Here is a 7804-nt window from a genome sequence, read left to right on the forward strand (position 1 = left end):
CAATGTTGCAATAATGTGCATATGTATTATATGTATCTTCTTCTTCTTAATTGGCGTAGAAACCGCTTAAGCGATTATAGCCGAGTTAACAACAGCGCGCCAGTCGCTTCTTCTTCTCGCTACGTGGCGCCAATTGGATATTCCAAGCGAAGCCAGGTCCTTCTCCACTTGGTCCTTCCAACGGAGTGGAGGTCTTCCTCTTCCTCTGCTTCCCCCGGCGGGTACTGCGTCGAATATTTTCAGAGCTGGAGTGTTTTCGTCCATCCGGACAACATGACCTAGCCAGCGTAGCCGCTGTCTTTTAATTCGCTGAACTATGTCGATGTCGTCGTATATCTCGTACAGCTCATCGTTCCATCGAATGCGGTATTCGCCGTGGCTAACGCGCAAAGGACCATAAATCTTTCGCAGAACTTTTCTCTCGAAAACTCGCAACGTCGACTCATCCGTTGTTGACATCGTCCAAGACTCTGCACCATACAGCAGGACGGGAATTATGAGTGACTTATAGAGTTTGGTTTTTGTTTGTCGAGAGAGGACTTTGCTTCTCAATTGCCTACTCAGTCCGAAGTAGCACCTGTTGGCAAGAGTTATCCTGCGTTGGATTTCTAGGCTGACATTGTTGGTGGTGTTTACGCTGGTTCCAAGATAGACGAAATTATCTACGACTTCAAAGTTATGACTGTCAACAGTGACGTGAGTGCCAAGTCGCGAATGCGACGACTGTTTGTTTGATGACAGGAGATACTTCGTCTTGCCCTCGTTCACTACCAGACCCATTTTCTGTGCTTCCTTGTCCAGCCTGGAGAAAGCAGAACTAACGGCGCGGGTGTTGAGGCCGATGATATCAATATCATCGGCATACGCCAACAGCTGTACACTCTTATAGAAGATGGTACCTTCTCTATTTAGTTCTGCGGCTCGAACTATTTTCTCCAAAAGCAGGTTGAAAAAGTCGCACGATAGGGAATCGCCTTGTCTGAAACCTCGTTTGGTATCGAACGGCTCGGAGAGGTCCTTCCCGATCCTGACGGAGCTTTTGGTGTTACTCAACGTCAGTTTACACAGCCGTATTAGTTTTGCGGGGATACCAAATTCAGACATCGCGGCATAAAGGCAGCTCCTTTTCGTGCTGTCGAAAGCAGCTTTGAAATCGACGAAGAGGTGGTGTGTGTCGATTCTCTTTTCACGGGTCTTTTCCAAGATTTGGCGCATGGTGAATATCTGGTCGGTTGTTGATTTGCCAGGTCTGAAGCCACACTGATAAGGTCCAATCAGTTTGTTGACGGTGGGCTTTAATCTTTCACACAATACGCTCGATAGAACCTTATATGCGATGTTGAGGAGGCTAATCCCACGGTAGTTGGCGCAGATTGTGGGGTCTCCTTTTTTATGGATTGGGCATAGCACACTTAAATTCCAATCGTTGGGCATGCTTTCGTCCGACCATATTTTACAAAGAAGCTGATGCATGCACCTTATCAGTTCTTCGCCGCCGTGTTTGAATAGCTCGGCCGGCAATCCGTCGGCCCCTGCCGCTTTGTTGTTCTTCAGGCGGGCAATTGCTATTCGAACTTCTTCATGGTCGGGTAATGGAACGTCTGCTCCATCGTCATCGATTGGGGAATCGGGTTCTCCTTCTCCTGGTGTTGTGCGTTCACTGCCATTCAGCAGGCTGGAGAAGTGTTCCCTCCATAATTTAAGTATGCTCTGGGCAAATGACTAGATCACCTTTGGGGTTCTACAGGAATACGCTCCGGTCTTGAAACCTTCCGTAAGCCGCCGCATTTTTTCGTAGAATTTTCGAGCATTACCCCTGTCGGCCAGCTTATCAAGCTCTTCGTACTCACGCATTTCAGCCTCTTTCTTCTTCTGTCTACAAATGCGTCTCGCTTCCTCTTCAACTCTCGGTATCTATCCCATCCCGCACGTGTAGTGGTCGATCGTAACGTTGCGAGGTAGGCAGCCTGTTTTCTCTCCGCTGCGACACGGCACTCCTCGTCGTACCAGCTGTTCTTTTGCACTTTCCGAAAACCAATGGTTTCGGTTGCAGCTGTACGTAAGGAGTTTGAAATGCCGTCCCACAGTTCCCTTATACCGAGTTGTTGACGAGTGCTCTCAGAGAGCAGGAGTGCAAGCCGAGTAGAAAATCGTTCGGCTGTCTGTTGTGATTGCAGCTTCTCGACGTCGAACCTTCCTTGTGTTTGGTGGCGCGCGTTTTTTGCTGCACAGAGGCGGGTGCGAATCTTAGCTGCAACAAGATAGTGGTCCGAGTCGATGTTAGGACCTCGGAGCGCACACATCTAAAACACTGGAGACGTGTCTTCCGTCTATCACAACATGATCGATCTGGTTGGTAGTTTTTCGATCCGGAGACAGCCAGGTAGCTTGATGAATCTTCTTATGCTGGAATCTAGTACTACAGATAACCATATTTCGGGCCCCGGCGAAGTCAATCAGCCTCAACCCATTTGGGGATGTTTCGTCGTGGAGGCTGAATTTACCGACCGTAGTGCCAAATATACCTTCTTTGCCCACCCTGGCGTTAAAGTCGCCAAGCACGATTTTGACATCGTGGCGGGGGCAGCTCTCATAAGCGCGCTCCAAGCGCTCATAGAAGGCATCTTTGGTCACATCGTCCTTCTCTTCCGTCGGGGCGTGGGCGCAAATCAGCGATATGTTGAAGAACCTCGCTTTGATGCGGATTGTGGCTAGACGTTCATTCACCGCAGTGAATGATAGTACTCGGCGACGGAGTCTCTCTCCCACCACGAATCCTACACCAAACTTGCGCTCCTTTATATGGCCACTGTAGTAAATGTCACAAGGACCTACTCGTCTCTGTCCTTGTCCCGTCCATCGCATTTCTTGGACGGCGGTGATGTCAGCCTTTGTCTTTACGAGGACATCAACCAGCTGGGCAGCGGCACCTTCCCAATTAAGGGACCGGACATTCCAGGTGCATGCCCTCAATTCGTAGTCCTTATTTCGTTTGCCATGGTCGTCATCAAAAGGGGGGTCTCTCATCCGAGGCTGGTTGTAGCTCTTCACTGGGGGTGTTTTTTACGTGGCGGGTCCCAAACCCAGCGCACAACCCTTGTAGGGAATGTTTCGCCTTCTCACTTTAGCTCGCCTTCGAACGGATGTTCTTAGGCTACCCAGAGGATACTTGGTCAAAGACCGGAAGTAGTGAGCTGCTTGAGCCATGTGTAAAAGAATCGTTTCTGGCCACTCCCAAGTGAATGGCGATCAGAGAACTTTCCTCACTTGCGTGAACTTCTACACATGACTCCATCCTCCATTGTATTATATGTATATGCAGTGTTATTATACATTCTTTGGTTAAGATCACTCGCGCGGTCGGCTCCCTACTGAATGGTCGTGTGCGGAATTAAAAAAAATTGTCGCTTGATAATACTTCGTTTAGTAGGTAACTAAACCCATTCAAAAAGTTCTTTTCAGATCTAGACCCATATATATAGCACAGATATTGTATATTTAGTTATCCTAAGAAATTAATATGATTTAATTTTAATAAATAGGTTGTAGTTTTGTATGTTGTTATAGTAGGTAGTCGTAAGAACCTCAAAGATTAGTTTAAAGGCGTTTTTTTCTTTTATCATTTAAAAAAAATGCCCAAAAGATCAAGATCTCAACTTTCTAGAAGTAATTCCCATGCCAGGGCCACAAAAATATGTCGAAATAAAGAATCTTCATCTGAAACTGAAAATCGTCTTTAAGTCAGAGAGAATATGTGGCGCAATCGCGTGCCAGAGAGTCGAGTACCGAGCGTTCGCAACGGCTCGCTGAACAAAACATGAGAACCTCTCAAAGACGCGCGCGGGAGTCCAATCTTGAGCGTTCGCAGCGCCTAGCTGAACAAAATTTAAGAACTTCTCATGTGCACGCGCGAGAGTCAAGTACTGAGCGTTTGCAGCGGCTTGAAAAGCAAAATTTCAGAAGTATACAATCCCGAACTAGGGAATCAAGCTCTTAGCGTTCCCAACGCCTTCAAGACCAGAGAGAACGACAACAGACTTCAAGAGCTAGAGTTCGCAATCGAGTTGTAGCTCACAGTAACAGATCGGCTTTTAAATACGATCCACACATTGATTATGCTCAACAGTCTTCCGTCCAAATCGGCGACATAAATAAGATTTGCCCTAAGTGTTCTGCCAAGAAATGGGTCGATGAAACTAATGGTATGTGTTGTGCTTCTGGAAAAGTTATTATCCCCAATATTCAAGAACCACCACAGCCAATAAAAAATCTTTTGACAAATAATCATTCGCTATCTAGACATTTCCTAACCAAGATCCGTAAGTACAATAGCCTTTTTCAAATGACTTCGTTTGGCGCCAAAAAAATAAGAGAAGGTAATTGCCAACTTTCAAAATAGAGGGCCAGGTATATCATCTTATTAGTAGCCTTTTACCACCATCAGGCCAAAATCCACAATGCTTACAGATATATTTTATTTCAGACGCAGATCAGCTATCGTTGAGGGCAAACATAGCTCCAACGCTAAAAATAGATTTAATTAACGAACTACAGACAGCACTGAAAAGCCACAACGTATATATACGAAGCTTTAAACAAAATATTGAACGCAACTCTTCGGATATTTTAAAGCTAATTATTCTTTCCGACCGCCCACCGCAGACTGCTCACCCGGGTAGATACAATTCTCCAGCTGTAAACGAGGTAGCTGTTCTCTTGGTTGACGAAGAAAAAGGCCCCAGAGACATAGTGCTGCACGGAAGAGACGGCCAACTTAAAAGGGTATCCGAGTTACATCGATGATATGATCCACTACAGTATCCCTTAATGTTCGTTAAAGGAGAAGACGGTTATTATTTAACCATTCCAGAGGAAGGTACAGCGCGTAACAAAACTGTGACGTGCATGCAATTTTATGCATTCAGGTTAATGGTTAGAGCAAACTGTTTTAATCCATTACATTATTACAGGGACTTATTTAGCCAATATATTGTCGATATGATGGCAAAAATGATATCGGAACGATTGAATTACATATGTCGTAACCAACAGAGACTAAGGGCTGAGGAATACATTCATCTCAGAAACGCTTTAAATCAAGACGGAAATGTTGACCCATCAAATATCGGTCAGCGCGTAATCTTACCATCTTCATTTACAGGTTCTCCACGTTACCTGCATGAAAAAACACAAGACGCGATGACGTATGTCCGAAACTACGGGAGACCAGACTTATTTGTCACGTTTACGTGCAATCCTGAATGGCCTGAAATTAAAGCGGAACTACTACTGGTCAGCGATCTTTCGATCGTCATGACATCATTTCAAGGGTGTTTCACTTAAAAATGAAGAAATTCATAAAATTATTCAACAAAGATGAAATATTCGGCAAAGTGAAATGTTACATGGTGAGTGTGGAGTGGCAGAAGCGAGGTTTACCACACTGTCATATGCTGTTTTGGCTAGAGACAAAAATCCAACCAGACGAAATTGATAGGGTCATAGTTGCGGGACTTCCCCACCAACGAAACGATCCAATATTGTACGATAACGTAACTAAAAATATGGTGCACGGACCATGCGGAGAACATTACTTAACAGCACCATGTATGAAAAACGGAATTTGCACAAAAAAATACCCGCGACGTTTGGTCAACGAAACTCAATCCGGAGGTGACGGATATCCAGTATATCGTCGTCGTGATGCCGCAAATGGAGGTCAGAGCGCTTCGCTCAATATCAGAGGCAGTAATTTCACTATAGATAATAGCTGGATTGTCCCTTATTCTCCACTTTTGTGCAGGACGTTCAATGCTCACACAAATGTTGAGTACTGTCACTCAGTTCAAGCCATCAAATACATTTGTAAATACATGAATAAAGGAGCGGATCAAGCCACATTTGGCGTCAGAAACCCAAATGATGAAGTGGAAAACTAAGTGAATGGCCGCTACATAAGTACTTCCGAAGCTACCTGGCGAATATTGGAATTTCCGATCCACGAGCGACATCCTACAGTCTTGCAGTTAGCTGTTCACTTAGAAAATGGCCAAAGGGTGTATTTTACCGCAGAAACGGCAGAACAAGTGGACCAAAATCCACGTAAAACAACTTTGCTGGCTTTTTTTGAGCTATGTAATGAAGATAAATTCGCAAAAACACTTCTATACCATGAAGTCCCGCAATACTATACATGGGCCAATAATAAGTTCACAAGAAGGAAGCCTGGCGAGAACGTAGTTGGCCATCCAGGAATAAAAAAAGATGCAGCTTTATGCAGAGTCTACTGTGTCCATCCTTCTCAATCTGAGTGTTTCTACCTTAGGATGTTGCCCAACCTCATTCCAGTTCTTGAAAACCGTTGACGGAGTTCTCAAAGAAACATATCAAGCTGCTTGCCGTGCTAGAGGTTTGCTAGAAAACGATGACCATTGGGAAAGTACTCTGAGAGAAGCTTTGCTTTCTCAATGTTCACAACAACTGAGAGAATTGTTTGTAGTCATACTTTTATTTTATCAGCCATCGGAACCATTAAAATTATGGGACATTTTCAAAGACAATTTATGTGAAGATATTAGACACAGAATCAGACAGCAAAATCTAAACTTCACCTTACCATACAATGCGGAAATTTACAACCAAGGTCTGATACAAATATAAAATAAACAGATGCAATTAAATGACAAAAGCCTAAGGGACTTTGGATTACCATGTTCAGTTCGTACAGAAAATAATGGAGCAGAGACAATGACTCATCGCTATGATACACATAATTTGACCGCTTTTGTTAATGAAAACCTACCAAAATTAGTCCCAGATCAAAGAGATGCTTTTGAAACGTAATGACGTACATATGTCATTGCATCTTGCGTATATTCATGCATATGACGTGGACTGCGAACGAACGTCGCCGGTAAAGTAGTCAACCGACCAAAATCAGATGCATTTCCTTCGGTGCTAATTGCATCGCGTAAATGAAGGTACTGCTCCGTACGTAGTTTGGTTTGATTTAAAGTGATAAAAAGGAGGCGCTCCGCTTCTATTTTGGCATACATATCGACGCAAAATTGCTGAAATAATCGGCGAAATCGAAGCAAGTTGTCAACATTTTGGCGAATCATCAAACGATACGCGAAAAAACTCATTCCGCTGACCTTTCTGGTAGTTTCCTTACCTAAAATGATATCAGTGACATTAGTGTCATATTGAAATGAAAATTATTATGATATCTATTCTTACCGGTCGATGGATTTATCATATTGATGTTGATATAATATCCATCGTCTCCTTGCCAAAACATCAGTGGGTATTGCAATGCTTCGTATGAACGATGAGTTTCGGATATTCGTTGCAATTGTCAACAGTCCCGACGTGTGAGCACAATATCGCGCAATTCCCGGCTTTCGCCAACAATCACAACTGCAACCTCATCTATTGTTGGAGCGTTAAATTGGCGTTCGTGCGTTCCAGCAGGTCGTTTATCCGCTCTGATCACGACTTTATAGTCATCATTTGGCATGCGATCCAACGCAGTTTTGAATAACCGAACCAATGCATGATGTTCATGAAGCAGCTGCTGCAAATCGCGAAGAATTCCTCTTCTGATTTCCGTATTGATTGTTTGGCGCTGATCAAGTTGATGTTCCACGTTGCACATGAAGTAAATTTGAAGGAATTTATGTTGTGCGTCTTCAAGTGGTAGCAATGATCCAATTCGATGGTGAATTTGTCCTTCGATCTGCAAAGTCAATTACGAAATTAGATTCAAGAGTTTTTGTGCATCAAAAGAAAATGATCGGATCTT

The sequence above is a fragment of the Bactrocera neohumeralis genome, unplaced genomic scaffold (assembly GCF_024586455.1).
Source record: "Bactrocera neohumeralis isolate Rockhampton unplaced genomic scaffold, APGP_CSIRO_Bneo_wtdbg2-racon-allhic-juicebox.fasta_v2 ctg2830, whole genome shotgun sequence".
Lineage (NCBI taxonomy): Eukaryota > Metazoa > Arthropoda > Insecta > Diptera > Tephritidae > Bactrocera > Bactrocera neohumeralis.